The 20,000-nt window shown below is 52.2% G+C and overlaps 2 non-coding genes across 2 annotated transcripts in view; both read left to right on the top strand.

Annotated features, from left to right (window-relative positions):
• Positions 1 to 12,564: 12,564 nt before the first annotated feature.
• On the top strand, positions 12,565 to 12,719 carry LOC126147033 (5.8S ribosomal RNA). The gene has a single exon (XR_007529928.1). It is a non-coding gene; the product is annotated as a 5.8S ribosomal RNA (ribosomal RNA).
• Positions 12,720 to 18,883: 6,164 nt separating this feature from the next.
• Positions 18,884 to 20,000, top strand: part of LOC126147048 (small subunit ribosomal RNA) — a 1,909-nt gene continuing 792 nt past the window's right edge. The window contains exon 1 of the ribosomal RNA XR_007529943.1: positions 18,884 to 20,000. This exon is cut by the window's right edge and continues 792 nt beyond it. This is a non-coding gene — a ribosomal RNA (small subunit ribosomal RNA).

The raw sequence follows: 20,000 nt of genomic DNA, 5'->3' as shown, positions 1-20,000 counted from the left end.
CTCAGAATATAGGCGGTCCCTACCCCTCACAACGATGACGGTGGGAGGGCCGTTTTACGAGACCATTTCCTGCGGTGCCAACGCTGTCGTAGAGCCGATACTCCATCTTTGGTACAAGGCAATCATTCCGCTGTAAATCAGTACGTCACTCGTAGTTCAGTCACCTCACAGCACTGCTCAGTAAACTATGCAGGCCCACATAGATAGATTATGATAGATTATATACGCAAATGCCCCTATACATGCTGAACGTCCGTACACACAAAATGAACCACACGTCAGCCACACACTCTATCACACACTACTCTCTGCCTGTAACAGACACAGATACAACTACTAAGCACCAGCATGGACCAACGTCCGGTGCATCCTATCCGCCACAGTACACCAACTACGCTATGATAACCAGACCGGGAGGTCCAATCATAAAACAGAATACCCCACTCGTCCGACAACCACAATTGCTCAGAGAAGCCACCAACACCCACACATGTCCTACACAGGGGTGCACCCATCACCACCACACTGCCTCGTCTTACAGCACAAACACACTGGCAGGAATGAAACACACAGGTCTGCCGCAACCACAGACACGGCTCGCCCCCTCTCACTGGCGAAAAGCGCATCCCGACGTGACATAACTCCTTTGACACACTGACGCTGCCTCGGGCATCCACGTCCTACGGTCGATATCAACGAACCTCCCCCCCCCCCCTCCCCCCCACAACACGCCATCCCATACCACATTGTGTACCGTACCCAAACCTAACGTGTACTGTACTACAACGCAATGTGTACCATAACACAACCCAGTTTGTACCTTAACCTAACCTATGTCACCTTAACCTAACCTATGTCACCTTAACCTAACCTATGTCACCTTAACCTAACCTATGTCACCTTAACCTAACCTATGTCCCCTTAACCTAACCTATGTCACCTTAACCTAACCTATGTCACCTTAACCTAACCTATGTCACCTTAACCTAACCTATGTCACCTTAACCTAACCTATGTCACCTTAACCTAACCTATGTCACCTTAACCTAACCTATGTCACCTTAACCTAACCTATGTCACCTTAACCTAACCTATGTCACCTTAACCTAACCTATGTCACCTTAACCTAACCCATCTTGCACCTTAACCTAACCCATCTTGCACCTTAACCTAACCCATCTTGCACCTTAACCTAACCCATCTTGCACCTTAACCTAACCCATCTTGCACCTTACCTAACCTATGTTGCACCTTAACCTAACCTGTGTTGCACCTTAACCTACCTCAATTTGCACCGCAATGTAACGCAATTTGCACCGCAATGTAACGCAATTTGCACCGCAATGTAACGCAATTTGCACCGCAATGTAACGCAATTTGCACCGCAATGTAACGCAATTTGCACCGCAATGTAACGCAATTTGCACCGCAATGTAACGCAATTTGCACCGCAATGTAACGCAATTTGCACCGCAATGTAACGCAATTTGCACCGCAATGTAACTCAATTTGCACCGCAATGTAACTCAATTTGCACCGCAATGTAACTCAATTTGCACCGCAATGTAACTCAATTTGCACCGCAATGTAACTCAATTTGCACCGCAATGTAACTCAATTTGCACCGCAATGTAACTCAATTTGCACCGCAATGTAACTCAATTTGCACCGCAATGTAACTCAATTTGCACCGCAATGTAATGCAATTTGCACCGCAATGTAATGCAATTTGTACCGCAATCTACCCCCACATTGTGCCTTAACCTAACCCACGTTGTGCCTTAACCTAACCCACATTGTGCCTTAACCTAACCCACATTGTGCCTTAACCTAACCCACGTTGTGCCTTAACCTAACCCACGTTGTGCCTTAACCTAACCCACGTTGTGCCTTAACCTAACCCAAGTTGTGCCTTAACCTAACCCAAGTTGTGCCTTAACCTAACCCAAGTTGTGCCTTAACCTAACCCAAGTTGTGCCTTAACCTAACCCAAGTTGTGCCTTAACCTAACCCAAGTTGTGCCTTAACCTAACCCAAGTTGTGCCTTAACCTAACCCAAGTTGTGCCTTAACCTAACCCAAGTTGTGCCTTACCCTGCTCTGTAATTGGCATATGACACGTTACATTAATGTATTGTCCAACCGCAACCCGCTCAGAATGTTGTGTACACAGCTACGTGTCATCTCCCCATAACAGCTGCATTGCAGTGTGGTACGCCATAGAGACGTGTGGGAGTAATGGACGCAGTGGATGGCGATCAGCATGAGCCGTCTGTTCATGTAGTGGCGCGTGTATGCAGACGTAGTAGTCTCTTCTCACACAATGTGATAGCACGGTGCCCCGCGTTCCACATCTGCGACATGCTACAGAGGCCGGTTGACAGTTGGTCGCGCAATGGACATCGCATACGTACGGGGGCACCTTCCACGTGCCCTCTAGTCGGGCACATTTTGTTGCGTGGATGTGAGCGGATGTAGTGTGTCTTGACACCTGACAGGCAGGCATGCAATAATAGTTGACTTTGCAAACGGGGATGGACGTGTACGTTTACTGGTGACGTTACGCAAATGAACAACTGGTAACCCGTTGTGGTGCGGTTGTCCTTGCTGGAGGTACATCTGTGAGGGCAACGATCGGTACAGCTACGAAGCGGTCCCCACCATACCAACGAACGTGAATGTGAATCTGGGTGTGAAGCGATACGCGGCTGTGGGTGGGTGGGACTGTCCCCGGCCGGTGAGGGGGGGCCGCCCGGCGTGCTGGCCGCGCGGTGCGTGGGCGCACGCGCTACAGCCGGCTGGTGGGGGCGCCCAGTGGCAGGCGCGCCGGCCGACGGACGCGGCAGGCGGCGCAGCTGCGCGCCGGGGCACCCTGCGCGCGGCGCCGTGCAGCCAAAGTGGGTCCTCGCCGGCCCGGTGCGAAGCGCGGTGGACATCTGCAGTGTGCTGGTCCGATTGAGGACTGTGTGCGTTGAGGATGCGCCGCCGCCCGGCACTCGGCGCCGCGACGCCGTCTGCTGCTCGGTCGCCCCAGCGGTTCTCGCTGGTGGTTTGTATCGCAGTTGTGCAGACGTGTTGGCACGTGCGCTGTGCTGGGAGAGTTCGCTTCGGCACCCACGTGGGGCCTTTGCCCTTCTGTGGCGCTGGCGTTGGAGCTGCCGGTCACCGTAGGTGGCGCGTGTTGTCTCCCGCCGGCAATGCCACGACAGCACGCTCCCGGGCCTCTGTCGGCAGCGGCAAGCTCAGTTGGGAGCACGGGTGGTCGCACCTAAAGCGTCTACTCGCCTAACTCCGGGCGATTGCGCCTCTCTCGAACCCGACCAAGTACTTAGGACGGCGCTGCGCGCCGCCGGGACCTGAGAGGGTTTCGAGGTGTATTGTGCAGGGGAGCTCAGCCTCCTCCTGTTTGCAGAATAATTGAGCGGACGCTTGCGTGTTCGCGCGGGCCCCTGGGACACACTCCCGGGCGGCCGGCTGCTCAGCTCTAGTTGACGCAGCTCCCTGGTTGATCCTGCCAGTAGTCATATGCTTGTCTCAAAGATTAAGCCATGCATGTCTCAGTACAAGCCGCATTAAGGTGAAACCGCGAATGGCTCATTAAATCAGTTATGGTTCCTTAGATCGTACCCACGTTACTTGGATAACTGTGGTAATTCTAGAGCTAATACATGCAAACAGAGTCCCGGGAAATCGGTCTGCGTGGCGCCACCCGGGGAAGGTGTGTTGCCTTCCGTAACTGGGTTAAAACCGCCAGGAGACCCTCTGATTCCCGGAAACCTTCAGGAAGTCTGAAGTGCTCTGAGGCTCAGAGGAACCTGAGTGGGGCGGGGACCGTAATGTCCTATCCCGTGGCCTTGACGTGGCCCCGGCGCTCAGTAACCCCCTCAGATGGGGTGAAGCTAACACGGGAAGGGCCGTCTATGCATGACGTTAAAAGGCTAGCCCTTAGATGGGTGCAATCCTCACTGTCCGCACTGGCCCACCGTGAATTATCAAAAGCGGTGGGTGAGACATGGTCGGCCATGATCCCCCAGTACGTGTGGAGGCCCTCCGGGGAACGTAACTCGGGTTTGAGTGCCGCACCGTCTCGATGATGTCAAACTCCACAACATAAGACCCGGGCCATACCATCATTCTTATCACATCATCATTCTCATAACATCTCCGGGCTGTGGAACGGTGAGGGTTGTCATGTGTCAAGGCAGGACGTTAAACTCCCGTCAAGGAAGGACGTTAAACTCCCCCAACCCGAGGCGAAAGCGAAGGGTGCGTGGCACAGGGGGAGCTGTGTCTGAGGGACAATCCATCTGTCCCTCCTTATTTTTTCGCAGGGCACAAACCAGCTGGTGCTCTGCATGCCAGCGACCACGTTTGTCGGCGTGGGACCTCGGCGCGAGTCGGCAAGTGCGCTTCGCCGCGCCCGTGGGTAACCGGGGCGTGTTCTGCCAAACCCAGGGGGTGGTGACATCGCCTGGGCCAGGTTAGCTGGGTCCAGACCGTCGAACGACTGGGTGACCGGCCCGCCACCTGAGTAGGAGCGGGTCCTTGGCCTGCTAGGTGGGAGCTCGGGCTAGTAGACGGCGAAGGACGAGAAGTGCATCCGCTTCTCCGGAGTGCGGGGTGCACTTGCCGGTAAGCGCTGGGAGAAATCGACGATGACGAGGCCACTGAAGGAGACCAGGACACTGGAAACGGTGTACTGAACTCGGCGGCTTAGGGATGCCCTTGACCTAGGGACGAGGTTGGTGGGCGAGCTGCATTCTTAGTCCCCCCCCATGCCAGAGGAGCCGGTCCGGGGTAAGAGACGGGCTTCCAACCCTTTTTTCGCTTGTCCTACACATGATGGCTACTGAAGAGACAAGCGATCTAAGTGCGCCCATAAGGGCTTCGATGCTGTCTGACCCCTCTCCACAGGAAGGCCTGGGTCAGATCATGGAAGAAAGTAATATAGAAAGACACATGAGGATCACCCAATTAATTGATCAAAATGTAAAGAATGGAAAAATCAGTCAGGCCGCTGTAATGGCAATAAAAAATGAACTAGCGGCATGGGCGATAGCCAATGCCAAGCTAGAAGGGAGGCTTGAAGAGCTTGAGAAAGAGAACGACAGGCTCAGAAAGCAACCAGGAAGGACATGGGCTGGCGTTGCAGCACAAGCTGCACCAAAAGCCCAAACGACCAAAGAGACTATTGCTAAGGTCTCAAAACGGCCAGACACTGCAGTCTTTTTGAAACCTTTACCCGGCCAGGACATAAAAAAGGTGCAGGAGGTTTTTGCAACAACTGTAAATCCCGTCAAGGAAAAGATAAAGATTAACAAGGTCAAAGTAACAAAAAATGTTATCATTGTAGACGTTGCCTCAGAAGATGATAAGGACAAACTATTAAAAAATCAAAAGCTATGCAAGTCAGTTAAGTGTGAACCCCCCCGAAAACGAAATCCGCTCGTAATATTATACGATGTCCCCAAATCTATGACAGATGAGGACTTATGTGAGACTCTTTATAGACAAAACCTTGAGGACTCTGACCTAAGCATGGAAGCATTCCTAAAAGATTTCAAATTAAGATTTAGAACTGGACCTAGAGATAGAGATGTTGTCCACCATGTAGCAGAAGTCACAGGGGGATTGTGGCGAAAATTAACATCTATGGGCAGGGTATACATAGGCTTCCACGCCATTAATGTGAAAGACTATTTAATAGTACCGCGTTGCCATAATTGTGGGGACATTGACCACATACACAAATATTGTACCAGGAAGCCGGCTTGCTCCAGGTGTGGAGAAGAAAATCACGTCAGAAAGGAATGTACAAGAACCGCTGTATGCATACCTTGCACACGTAGGGGCAAAAAGACCTGCGGTGCAACCGGGAGGAACTGCCCCACATATAAGCTCCTTGAACAGCGTTTAATATCTCGAACCGATTATGGCTAATGGTAAAAACCAAACCAGATCAACCAAAAGAAAGTCTCCGAGCAAGAAAAGAAGAGACGCTGAAAGGGCAGAAAACTTCAAAAAGTTCCTAAAATCTATTCAGGAGACAGTAAAAAGAGAAAACATCATGGTTGATTCAAGTATTCAGACAGATAATGAAATAAAGACTGAAGAAGTAATGAATATGACTGATTTAGAACACCTGACCGACCCTAAAACTCTGCTGCATATAAGTGTTAACTCAACACTTAACCCAGAAGCAGCTACCTTCGTCATTAATAAAGATGAAATATGCCCTCAACAAATAGTCATGGTTGATCTGTGCATACAGACGGACCCAGAAGAAGAAACGGAAGACAGCACACAACCAGAAGAGAGCAATGGCATTGCTCCAGTTCAAAATGGAACTCTCCAAATTGCTCTACAAGATAACAAAATTACAAGTACCAATCAGTTGGAGGTAGTTCCGAAAGCACCAGATGTGGATCCTAGAAGGATCTACCCGAACTTGGAGCTTGCCATGCAGCTTTCACGCTTGGAGCAACCGGCTGTCCTTACTACGGCACTCAGGCACGTCGTACGCATAGGTCACAAATACGGCAGAAGGGTCACTTTCTCGACAATGGAGGCTGTGGACAGAATTCAGTTAAAGTCAATGAATCTTCCCACTGATTTCGGGGCTCTGCGTGACCTTCTCAGAAGGGTTTTTGAGAGAAGGGGTGAAGTCTTTAATATGCAAGAGATTTATGTGCAATCTGTCCTTGCAAATGGCCGAATTGCGTCAGACTATAATAAACCATGGCCTGATTGCAATTTTCATACCTATTTTCCATGACATCTGAAATCACTATAGGACAGATAAACACCCACAATAGCCGGCTGGTCATGCAGGAGCTGCGGAAGGTGGTGGAGGAGAAGAGACTGGATGTAGTCTGTCTGCAGGAGCCGTACTCCCGGGCGGGGCAGATCTCCTTCATGTCTACCACTTGGCAGGTAATCTCCACTGGAGAAGAGCCAAAGGCAATCACAATAGTCACCAATAAGACCCTAAGAGCCACAAGTCTAGCGCAGTTGTCAAACAGCCACTGCAATGTGGTTGAATTACAAACCCCGGTTGGACTAATATATCTCGTCAACATGTATTTTCAATACGGAGGTAATTTCGAAGAATTCTCTGACCACCTCGCGAGAACCATCACGGCGCTGCGTGGGCGCAGGATTATTGTCACGGCTGATATCAATGCCAAGTCCCCCATGTGGTACAGCGGCACAAGAGACATCAATGGTGAGAAGGCTGAGGAACTAATCATGGCTTCCCAACTTGTAGTGGCAAATAAACCAGGTAATCCCCCAACCTACAGAGGAGGCGGAGGGCAGGGGACAAATATTGATGTCACCCTGGTATCTGCCAATGCCATCAGTATCATCGAGGACTGGAAAGTCATTGAAAATGCCACTACAAGCGATCATAACTTGATCACCTTCTGCCTCAGAGAAGAAGGGTGCCGCTGGGACCTCGGATGGGAGATTCAACTTAACTATAATAGAACTGACTGGGACTGCCTGGCTCGGGAGTGTGACATTCCGCCATTGCCGGAAGGTGACCTGGATGTAGATAGGTATGCCGAAGAACTGGTAGGGACTATAGTCAGCGCGGTTAAGGCCGCTGTGCCAACCAGGAGGAGAGCCGTGGCGGCTTCCCCTTCACCATGGTCTGCCGATCTTGAGAGTATGCGTCAGTCTGTGAGACGGGCGAGAAGGTACTACCAGCGAAGTGCCGTCTGGCAGGAAAAACAATTCTGGCTGCAGCAGTATAGGGAGGAAAAGGAAAAATTTCAAAAAGAACTAAAAGAGGTCAGAATAAAAAGTTGGGAAAAATATGTTTTGAGCCAGTTAGCCACCGACCCCTGGGGAATACCATATAAATTGGTTAGGGAGAAGATCAGGTCCCCTGCAATCCTCTCGACGGTCAGAGACGGAGGCAGAATGACAGAGTCGTGGCAGGAAACTGCTGAAGTTCTCCTGCGCACTCTGCTGCCGGATGACGATGAAACTGAGGAGGATGAACTCCAACAACAAATCCGCAGAGAGGATCGACATGATTACATAAATAACACTATGGTGTACCCATTCTCGGAGGAAGAAGTTGCAGCACAAATTAAATCACTGAAAAAGGGTAAAGCACCAGGGCCAGACGGCATAGTCGCGGAGGTGGTGCAGTTTCTCGCCCCGCAGCTAGTAACACCCCTCACTGGACTTTTCAATGAATGCCTGAGAACCGGGAGTTTTCCTAAAATATGGAAAAGGGCAAATGTCATAATCATACAAAAAGGGAAGGATAAGGACCCCACAGAACCGAAATCTTATAGACCAATCTGCCTCTTAGATAACCTAGGGAAATTATTGGAGAAGTTACTAGCTGACAGACTGACAGCACACAGGATACTGTGCGGGATGAGCGACAGGCAGTTCGGCTTCAGGCCGGGGCGATCTGCGTCTGACGCAATTGCCCTAGCGGCTGAGGTCTGTGGCTCAACCCCGCACAAGTATGTGGTAGGCATCATGGTGGACATCAGTGGCGCCTTCGACAACCTGTGGTGGCCCTCGCTCTTCTCTCGCTTGCGAGAGAAGGAGTGCCCAGGGCCCCTCTATGGCTGTCTGAGGAGCTATTGCGTGGACAGGGAGGTATGGCTATCATCGCCTAGTGGAAGAACGAGTAAAACCATCACGAAAGGGTGTCCCCAGGGATCAGTTCTGGGGCCACTCTTTTGGGATATTAACATAGAACCCCTCTTAGAAAAACTACAACAAAGGGAGGACGTGCTAGACGTGATAGCTTACGCTGACGACCTCCTCCTGCTGGTAGGCGGCCGAAGCCGTGAGGAGCTTGAGCCCAAGGTAGAACAGACAATGACAGTACTTCAGAGATGGTGCCAAGAATCCAAAATGAAAGTTGCACCACAAAAATCAACGTACCTATTATTGAAAGGCAGTCTTGTTAGGAATCCAACGGTTAGAATTGAGGGAACACCAGTTCTTCGGCGACGAGAGGCTAGATACCTAGGAATCATCCTAGATGAAAAATGGAGCTACAACACCCACATTGAAAATGTAACACAACGCGCATTAGAGGTCCTAAATAATCTCATAAATATAGGCCACAGAAGGTTTCATCTACCTCCCAGACTAATCAAACTCTATCATAACAGCATTTTAACGTCCTTAGTAGGATACGCCAGTGGGGTGTGGGCACACAGGCTCACGAGGGTAGTGCCTGCAGTGACTGTGAGAAGAGTGCAGCGAAACATGCTGTTGCGCTCTGTTGGAGCATATAGAACAACACCTGGGGGGGCTTTGTTAGTAATAATAGGTTTATGTCCTTTAGATATAAAAATTAGGGAGCAGGGAGCGTGGTACTGGGTCTCCAAAGGAAAATTAGAAAAAACAAGGGAAATTATGGGGGTACAGGTGGGGGACAAGTACTCAATAAAGAGAAGGGGGGAAGAGCTATGGCAACAGCAATGGGAAAGTGAGGAAACGGGAAGGAGGGTTTTCCAATTTCTACCTAATATCAAAGAACGGCTACAAATGAGCTACTTTGAGCCGAGTAGAGGTCTGCTGCACTTTCTAACAGGTCACGGGCCATATCCGACATATTTATGTCGATTTGGTAAACAGGCAACACCAGCGTGTGACTGTGGTGCTCCGGATGGAACACCCGAACACGTCGTCTATGACTGTACGTTATATGACGACGTGGGGCTAGAACTAAGAAACCAACTACCAAATAGAGACACATATGCATTATTACGACGTCCTGAGACCTTCAATGTCCTCAACAATTTGGCAAATGAGATCTCCAAAAAGATTCTGAGGGACTTCATTAGGAACCAATAGGACAAACAAAACCCGATTGAGACTCAGGTGCACCTGCAGTTGCCGCCGAGCGCGGAATTGGCCAGTTGCTACGCAACTGGAATCCGCCGCGTTATCGGATCAGGAGAGCAGGAGCACCTTTCCCGGACTCGACGTAAGCACTAGATTTTATAGGAATTAGATTTATTAGAATTGTAGAATTAGAACACCAATAACAATCTTAGGTAGGGACTGCAGCGAATTCAAATACTGGCCAGCCCAGTGCCAGGGGCACGCTCGCTGGGGTTAGCTCGGCGAGCAGGCCACACAGTAGGTTTGTAAACATCATCTGGCACACATGTAACGCTGCAGTAGTAGTAGTCATAGAATAACCAAGTAGTTACGTAGTTAGAGTAACCCTGCCCGTAGCTAGTGCCATTCAATTTAATCGATAATAAAGTTAACAATAATAAGCTGCATGATTTCAAATTTTCATAACAGGACCCACTAATTTTGTAAGGTGGTGGGTTAATAGTACCAATCAATGTTTGTTGTTTTTATGAATCTTTGTATCAACTTGTTTTTCCATTGAGTAATGTTGTAGTTGTTGTTGTATCAATAAAGTTTTTTTAAAAAAAAAAAAAAAAAAAAAAAAAAAAAAAAAAAAAAAAAAAAAAAAAAAAAACAGAGTCCCGACCAGAGATGGAAGGGACGCTTTTATTAGATCAAAACCAATCGGTCGGCTCGTCCGGTCCGTTTGCCTTGGTGACTCTGAATAACTTTGGGCTGATCGCACGGTCCTCGTACCGGCGACGCATCTTTCAAATGTCTGCCTTATCAACTGTCGATGGTAGGTTCTGCGCCTACCATGGTTGTAACGGGTAACGGGGAATCAGGGTTCGATTCCGGAGAGGGAGCCTGAGAAACGGCTACCACATCCAAGGAAGGCAGCAGGCGCGCAAATTACCCACTCCCGGCACGGGGAGGTAGTGACGAAAAATAACGATACGGGACTCATCCGAGGCCCCGTAATCGGAATGAGTACACTTTAAATCCTTTAACGAGTATCTATTGGAGGGCAAGTCTGGTGCCAGCAGCCGCGGTAATTCCAGCTCCAATAGCGTATATTAAAGTTGTTGCGGTTAAAAAGCTCGTAGTTGGATTTGTGTCCCACGCTGTTGGTTCACCGCCCGTCGGTGTTTAACTGGCATGTATCGTGGGACGTCCTGCCGGTGGGGCGAGCCGAAGGCGTGCGACCGCCTCGTGCGTGTTCGTGCGTCCCGAGGCGGACCCCGTTGAAATCCTACCAAGGTGCTCTTTATTGAGTGTCTGGGTGGGCCGGCACGTTTACTTTGAACAAATTAGAGTGCTTAAAGCAGGCAAGCCCGCCTGAATACTGTGTGCATGGAATAATGGAATAGGACCTCGGTTCTATTTTGTTGGTTTTCGGAACCCGAGGTAATGATTAATAGGGACAGGCGGGGGCATTCGTATTGCGACGTTAGAGGTGAAATTCTTGGATCGTCGCAAGACGAACAGAAGCGAAAGCATTTGCCAAGTATGTTTTCATTAATCAAGAACGAAAGTTAGAGGTTCGAAGGCGATCAGATACCGCCCTAGTTCTAACCATAAACGATGCCAGCCAGCGATCCGCCGCAGTTCCTCCGATGACTCGGCGGGCAGCCTCCGGGAAACCAAAGCTTTTGGGTTCCTGGGGAAGTATGGTTGCAAAGCTGAAACTTAAAGGAATTGACGGAAGGGCACCACCAGGAGTGGAGCCTGCGGCTTAATTTGACTCAACACGGGAAACCTCACCAGGCCCGGACACCGGAAGGATTGACAGATTGATAGCTCTTTCTTGATTCGGTGGGTGGTGGTGCATGGCCGTTCTTAGTTGGTGGAGCGATTTGTCTGGTTAATTCCGATAACGAACGAGACTCTAGCCTGCTAACTAGTCGCGTGACATCCTTCGTGCTGTCAGCGATTACTTTTCTTCTTAGAGGGACAGGCGGCTTCTAGCCGCACGAGATTGAGCAATAACAGGTCTGTGATGCCCTTAGATGTTGTGGGCCGCACGCGCGCTACACTGAAGGAATCAGCGTGTCTTCCTAGGCCGAAAGGTCGGGGTAACCCGCTGAACCTCCTTCGTGCTAGGGATTGGGGCTTGCAATTGTTCCCCATGAACGAGGAATTCCCAGTAAGCGCGAGTCATAAGCTCGCGTTGATTACGTCCCTGCCCTTTGTACACACCGCCCGTCGCTACTACCGATTGAATGATTTAGTGAGGTCTTCGGACTGGTACGCGGCATCGACTCTGTCGTTGCCGATGCTACCGGAAAGATGACCAAACTTGATCATTTAGAGGAAGTAAAAGTCGTAACAAGGTTTCCGTAGGTGAACCTGCGGAAGGATCATTACCGACTAGACTGCATGTCTTTCGATGTGCGTGTCGTGTCGCGCAACACGCTACCTGTACGGCAGCAGCCGTGCGCCGCGTGCGGAACCACGCGTGCCTCTCAAAACTAACGGAAAAATGTTGTGTGGTACGAGCGCTGAAGCTCTGGAGCGGCTGGCCTGCGGCACCTGGCGCCTGGCGCCGGTTTTGAATGACTTTCGCCCGAGTGCCTGTCCGCTCCGGTGTGGAGCCGTACGACGCCCATCGGCCGTGAGGCCGTTGGACACAGGAACGCTGGAACAGGGGCCGTCAAACGCCTCAGTCCCGCCTATGCAACTGTCTTGAAAGAGACAGTGGAAACTAAATGAAAAAGATCACCCAGGACGGTGGATCACTCGGCTCGTGGGTCGATGAAGAACGCAGCAAATTGCGCGTCGACATGTGAACTGCAGGACACATGAACATCGACGTTTCGAACGCACATTGCGGTCCATGGATTCCGTTCCCGGGCCACGTCTGGCTGAGGGTCGGCTACGTATACTGAAGCGCGCGGCGTTTGTCCCGCTTCGGAGACCTGGGAGTGTCGTGGCCGCCTGTGGGGCCGGCCGCGTCTCCTTAAACGTGCGATGCGCGCCCGTCGCCTGGCGGTTCGCATACCGGTACTTTCTCGGTAGCGTGCACAGCCGGCTGGCGGTGTGGCGTGCGACACCTCGTACAACGACCTCAGAGCAGGCGAGACTACCCGCTGAATTTAAGCATATTACTAAGCGGAGGAAAAGAAACTAACAAGGATTCCCCCAGTAGCGGCGAGCGAACAGGGAAGAGTCCAGCACCGAACCCCGCAGGCTGCCGCCTGTCGTGGCATGTGGTGTTTGGGAGGGTCCACTACCCCGACGCCTCGCGCCGAGCCCAAGTCCAACTTGAATGAGGCCACGGCCCGTAGAGGGTGCCAGGCCCGTAGCGGCCGGTGCGAGCGTCGGCGGGACCTCTCCTTCGAGTCGGGTTGCTTGAGAGTGCAGCTCCAAGTGGGTGGTAAACTCCATCTGAGACTAAATATGACCACGAGACCGATAGCGAACAAGTACCGTGAGGGAAAGTTGAAAAGAACTTTGAAGAGAGAGTTCAAAAGTACGTGAAACCGTTCTGGGGTAAACGTGAGAAGTCCGAAAGGTCGAACGGGTGAGATTCACGCCCATCCGGCCACTGGCTCCCGCCCTCGGCAGATGGGGCCGGCCGCCCGCGCGGAGCAATCCGCGGCGGGGTCGTGTCCGGTTGCCTTTCCACTCGCCGCGGGGTGGGGCCGTTCCGGTGTGCGGTGGGCCGCACTTCTCCCCTAGTAGGACGTCGCGACCCGCTGGGTGCCGGCCTACGGCCCGGGTGCGCAGCCTGTCCTTCCGCGGGCCTCGGTTCGCGTCTGTTGGGCAGAGCCCCGGTGTCCTGGCTGGCTGCTCGGCGGTATATCTGGAGGAGTCGATTCGCCCCTTTGGGCGCTCGGGCTCCCGGCAAGCGCGCGCGGTTCTTCCCGGATGACGGACCTACCTGGCCCGGCCCCGGACCCGCGCCGCTGTTGGCTCGGGATGCTCTCGGGCGGAATAATCGCTCCCGTCAGCGGCGCTTCAGCTTTGGACAATTTCACGACCCGTCTTGAAACACGGACCAAGGAGTCTAACATGTGCGCGAGTCATTGGGCTGTACGAAACCTAAAGGCGTAATGAAAGTGAAGGTCTCGCCTTGCGCGGGCCGAGGGAGGATGGGGCTTCCCCGCCCTTCACGGGGCGGCGGCCTCCGCACTCCCGGGGCGTCTCGTCCTCATTGCGAGGTGAGGCGCACCTAGAGCGTACACGTTGGGACCCGGCGCGGTGTGGTCCGCCGCGCTACAGCGTAGCGCTTTGTCAGCCGGTGATGGGCGCCAGACGGGCGGTGTCGGCCCACCGGTGGGAGCGTCGCGTGGAGGCGGCGGCGTCGGGTGGGTGCCGTGCGGCGGTCGCGGTGCCCGGCAGGCGACGGTGAGTTTTCGCCGGCCCCAGCGCCGTGTGGTAACATAGCGTCCACCGCAGTACGGTGACCTACAATACCTCTAATCTATGGATGTGAAATAAAATATAATAAGACATGATGCTCCGCAAGAAAATAGACTTGGGATAGGGTGTGTCGTTGGCAAGTCCCCGGGGCGGTTAGTGTGTGTGGTGATAAGTCTGTAGGGGTGCCTCAGTGAATTATTATTGTTGTTTTGTGACGTCGTCAATTGTTCTGTCCCTGTGGACAGATGCAACAGAGGTGAACATCATTTCGTTGAGGGCGTTTATTATTTCCATGTATCTGCAACGAGTAATAGGAGGTTGGGAAAATAGTACGAAGTATGCTTGCGTGAATAACGCGTGGTCAACGGTTCGCGCGCGCCCTCTGGTCCCGACGCCATCAACGTCCACAATAAACAGACCATACCGCATGATGTTGACAATGCCGCCCACAGGCACAACACAGCCATCTTTGGGAATGTGACCAAACTACATTGCCATCCGGCCCAGAAACGACACCTCCATCTACAGGAATCCAACGAAACTACGCCAACCATACCTCCAAAACACGGCACCGCCATCTATGACAATGTGACGAAACCACATGCAATAGCTCCATCTACGCGAATCGGACGACACTACGTCCACCATGTCGAGCGCACCACAAACAAAAATACCGCCACCTGCAGGTCCCCCGCAACATGACCTGCTGCACCGATGATACCGCCATCTATGAGACGCCACGCCGACTACGACATCGCTAGGTCCCACAGTGCCCATTTTCCGACGCCACCCACAAACCCTGCATCATCTGCCCACCACAGGAGCCCCAACGCCTGTGCCTGCGTCGCACGAAGTCGTCGACCGACAATCGCTCCACCCGCACCCGCACGTGCCCCACCCCAACCGCCCAAATCGCAACTCCAGCGGATGAACGGCGGACTCTTCCCGCACTCGTAACGTGCAATCCGCCCCTATATCTTGCGTTTCATGAAGAGTTATATCGAATATGCCATATTCCCGCTGTCCCTATACATGCTGTAAGTAGCTCGCTTGCTACAGCAGCAGCAGCAGCAGCACCACCTCCGCGCGCTTCCCTGGGGGCACTGAACCGCAGGATGCGAGACCCCACGCCCAGTGGCAAACAGGGCTCCTCTCAGAATATAGGCGGTCCCTACCCCTCACAACGATGACGGTGGGAGGGCCGTTTTACGAGACCATTTCCTGCGGTGCCAACGCTGTCGTAGAGCCGATACTCCATCTTTGGTACAAGGCAATCATTCCGCTGTAAATCAGTACGTCACTCGTAGTTCAGTCACCTCACAGCACTGCTCAGTAAACTATGCAGGCCCACATAGATAGATTATGATAGATTATATACGCAAATGCCCCTATACATGCTGAACGTCCGTACACACAAAATGAACCACACGTCAGCCACACACTCTATCACACACTACTCTCTGCCTGTAACAGACACAGATACAACTACTAAGCACCAGCATGGACCAACGTCCGGTGCATCCTATCCGCCACAGTACACCAACTACGCTATGATAACCAGACCGGGAGGTCCAATCATAAAACAGAATACCCCACTCGTCCGACAACCACAATTGCTCAGAGAAGCCACCAACACCCACACATGTCCTACACAGGGGTGCACCCATCACCACCACACTGCCTCGTCTTACAGCACAAACACACTGGCAGGAATGAAACACACAGGTCTGCCGCAACCACAGACACGGCTCGCCCCCTCTCACTGGCGAAAAGCGCATCCCGACGTGACATAACTCCTTTGACACACTGACGCTGCCTCGGGCATCCACGTCCTACGGTCGATATCAACGAACCTCCCCCCCCCCCCCTCCCCCCCACAACACGCCATCCCATACCACATTGTGTACCGTACCCAAACCTAACGTGTACTGTACTACAACGCAATGTGTACCATAACACAACCCAGTTTGTACCTTAACCTAACCTATGTCACCTTAACCTAACCTATGTCACCTTAACCTAACCTATGTCACCTTAACCTAACCTATGTCACCTTAACCTAACCTATGTCCCCTTAACCTAACCTATGTCACCTTAACCTAACCTATGTCACCTTAACCTAACCTATGTCACCTTAACCTAACCTATGTCACCTTAACCTAACCTATGTCACCTTAACCTAACCTATGTCACCTTAACCTAACCTATGTCACCTTAACCTAACCTATGTCACCTTAACCTAACCTATGTCACCTTAACCTAACCTATGTCACCTTAACCTAACCCATCTTGCACCTTAACCTAACCCATCTTGCACCTTAACCTAACCCATCTTGCACCTTAACCTAACCCATCTTGCACCTTAACCTAACCCATCTTGCACCTTAACCTAACCTATGTTGCACCTTAACCTAACCTGTGTTGCACCTTAACCTACCTCAATTTGCACCGCAATGTAACGCAATTTGCACCGCAATGTAACGCAATTTGCACCGCAATGTAACGCAATTTGCACCGCAATGTAACGCAATTTGCACCGCAATGTAACGCAATTTGCACCGCAATGTAACGCAATTTGCACCGCAATGTAACGCAATTTGCACCGCAATGTAACGCAATTTGCACCGCAATGTAACGCAATTTGCACCGCAATGTAACGCAATTTGCACCGCAATGTAACTCAATTTGCACCGCAATGTAACTCAATTTGCACCGCAATGTAACTCAATTTGCACCGCAATGTAACTCAATTTGCACCGCAATGTAACTCAATTTGCACCGCAATGTAACTCAATTTGCACCGCAATGTAACTCAATTTGCACCGCAATGTAACTCAATTTGCACCGCAATGTAACTCAATTTGCACCGCAATGTAATGCAATTTGCACCGCAATGTAATGCAATTTGTACCGCAATCTACCCCCACATTGTGCCTTAACCTAACCCACGTTGTGCCTTAACCTAACCCACATTGTGCCTTAACCTAACCCACATTGTGCCTTAACCTAACCCACATTGTGCCTTAACCTAACCCACGTTGTGCCTTAACCTAACCCACGTTGTGCCTTAACCTAACCCAAGTTGTGCCTTAACCTAACCCAAGTTGTGCCTTAACCTAACCCAAGTTGTGCCTTAACCTAACCCAAGTTGTGCCTTAACCTAACCCAAGTTGTGCCTTAACCTAACCCAAGTTGTGCCTTAACCTAACCCAAGTTGTGCCTTAACCTAACCCAAGTTGTGCCTTAACCTAACCCAAGTTGTGCCTTACCCTGCTCTGTAATTGGCATATGACACGTTACATTAATGTATTGTCCAACCGCAACCCGCTCAGAATGTTGTGTACACAGCTACGTGTCATCTCCCCATAACAGCTGCATTGCAGTGTGGTACGCCATAGAGACGTGTGGGAGTAATGGACGCAGTGGATGGCGATCAGCATGAGCCGTCTGTTCATGTAGTGGCGCGTGTATGCAGACGTAGTAGTCTCTTCTCACACAATGTGATAGCACGGTGCCCCGCGTTCCACATCTGCGACATGCTACAGAGGCCGGTTGACAGTTGGTCGCGCAATGGACATCGCATACGTACGGGGGCACCTTCCACGTGCCCTCTAGTCGGGCACATTTTGTTGCGTGGATGTGAGCGGATGTAGTGTGTCTTGACACCTGACAGGCAGGCATGCAATAATAGTTGACTTTGCAAACGGGGATGGACGTGTACGTTTACTGGTGACGTTACGCAAATGAACAACTGGTAACCCGTTGTGGTGCGGTTGTCCTTGCTGGAGGTACATCTGTGAGGGCAACGATCGGTACAGCTACGAAGCGGTCCCCACCATACCAACGAACGTGAATGTGAATCTGGGTGTGAAGCGATACGCGGCTGTGGGTGGGTGGGACTGTCCCCGGCCGGTGAGGGGGGGCCGCCTGGCGTGCTGGCCGCGCGGTGCGTGGGCGCACGCGCTACAGCCGGCTGGTGGGGGCGCCCAGTGGCAGGCGCGCCGGCCGACGGACGCGGCAGGCGGCGCAGCTGCGCGCCGGGGCACCCTGCGCGCGGCGCCGTGCAGCCAAAGTGGGTCCTCGCCGGCCCGGTGCGAAGCGCGGTGGACATCTGCAGTGTGCTGGTCCGATTGAGGACTGTGTGCGTTGAGGATGCGCCGCCGCCCGGCACTCGGCGCCGCGACGCCGTCTGCTGCTCGGTCGCCCCAGCGGTTCTCGCTGGTGGTTTGTATCGCAGTTGTGCAGACGTGTTGGCACGTGCGCTGTGCTGGGAGAGTTCGCTTCGGCACCCACGTGGGGCCTTTGCCCTTCTGTGGCGCTGGCGTTGGAGCTGCCGGTCACCGTAGGTGGCGCGTGTTGTCTCCCGCCGGCAATGCCACGACAGCACGCTCCCGGGCCTCTGTCGGCAGCGGCAAGCTCAGTTGGGAGCACGGGTGGTCGCACCTAAAGCGTCTACTCGCCTAACTCCGGGCGATTGCGCCTCTCTCGAACCCGACCAAGTACTTAGGACGGCGCTGCGCGCCGCCGGGACCTGAGAGGGTTTCGAGGTGTATTGTGCAGGGGAGCTCAGCCTCCTCCTGTTTGCAGAATAATTGAGCGGACGCTTGCGTGTTCGCGCGGGCCCCTGGGACACACTCCCGGGCGGCCGGCTGCTCAGCTCTAGTTGACGCAGCTCCCTGGTTGATCCTGCCAGTAGTCATATGCTTGTCTCAAAGATTAAGCCATGCATGTCTCAGTACAAGCCGCATTAAGGTGAAACCGCGAATGGCTCATTAAATCAGTTATGGTTCCTTAGATCGTACCCACGTTACTTGGATAACTGTGGTAATTCTAGAGCTAATACATGCAAACAGAGTCCCGACCAGAGATGGAAGGGACGCTTTTATTAGATCAAAACCAATCGGTCGGCTCGTCCGGTCCGTTTGCCTTGGTGACTCTGAATAACTTTGGGCTGATCGCACGGTCCTCGTACCGGCGACGCATCTTTCAAATGTCTGCCTTATCAACTGTCGATGGTAGGTTCTGCGCCTACCATGGTTGTAACGGGTAACGGGGAATCAGGGTTCGATTCCGGAGAGGGAGCCTGAGAAACGGCTACCACATCCAAGGAAGGCAGCAGGCGCGCAAATTACCCACTCCCGGCACGGGGAGGTAGTGACGAAAAATAACGATACGGGACTCATCCGAGGCCCCGTAATCGGAATGAGTACACTTTAAATCCTTTAACGAGTATCTATTGGAGGGCAAGTCTGGTGCCAGCAGCCGCGGTAATTCCAGCTCCAATAGCGTATATTAAAGTTGTTGCGGTTAAAAAGCTCGTAGTTGGATTTGTGTCCCACGCTGTTGGTTCACCGCCCGTCGGTGTTTAACTGGCATGTATCGTGGGACGTCCTGCCGGTGGGGCGAGCCGAAGGCGTGCGACCGCCTCGTGCGTGTTCGTGCGTCCCGAGGCGGACCCCGTTGAAATCCTACCAAGGTGCTCTTTATTGAGTGTCTGGGTGGGCCGGCACGTTTACTTTGAACAAATTAGAGTGCTTAAAGCAGGCAAGCCCGCCTGAATACTGTGTGCATGGAATAATGGAATAGGACCTCGGTTCTATTTTGTTGGTTTTCGGAACCCGAGGTAATGATTAATAGGGACAGGCGGGGGCATTCGTATTGCGACGTTAGAGGTGAAATTCTTGGATCGTCGCAAGACGAACAGAAGCGAAAGCATTTGCCAAGTATGTTTTCATTAATCAAGAACGAAAGTTAGAGGTTCGAAGGCGATCAGATACCGCCCTAGTTCTA

This window comes from Schistocerca cancellata, unplaced genomic scaffold (genome assembly GCF_023864275.1).
Source record: "Schistocerca cancellata isolate TAMUIC-IGC-003103 unplaced genomic scaffold, iqSchCanc2.1 HiC_scaffold_840, whole genome shotgun sequence".
Lineage (NCBI taxonomy): Eukaryota > Metazoa > Arthropoda > Insecta > Orthoptera > Acrididae > Schistocerca > Schistocerca cancellata.
The sequence above is the reverse complement of the archived record's forward strand: the minus strand, read 5'-3'. Positions and strand labels throughout refer to the sequence as shown.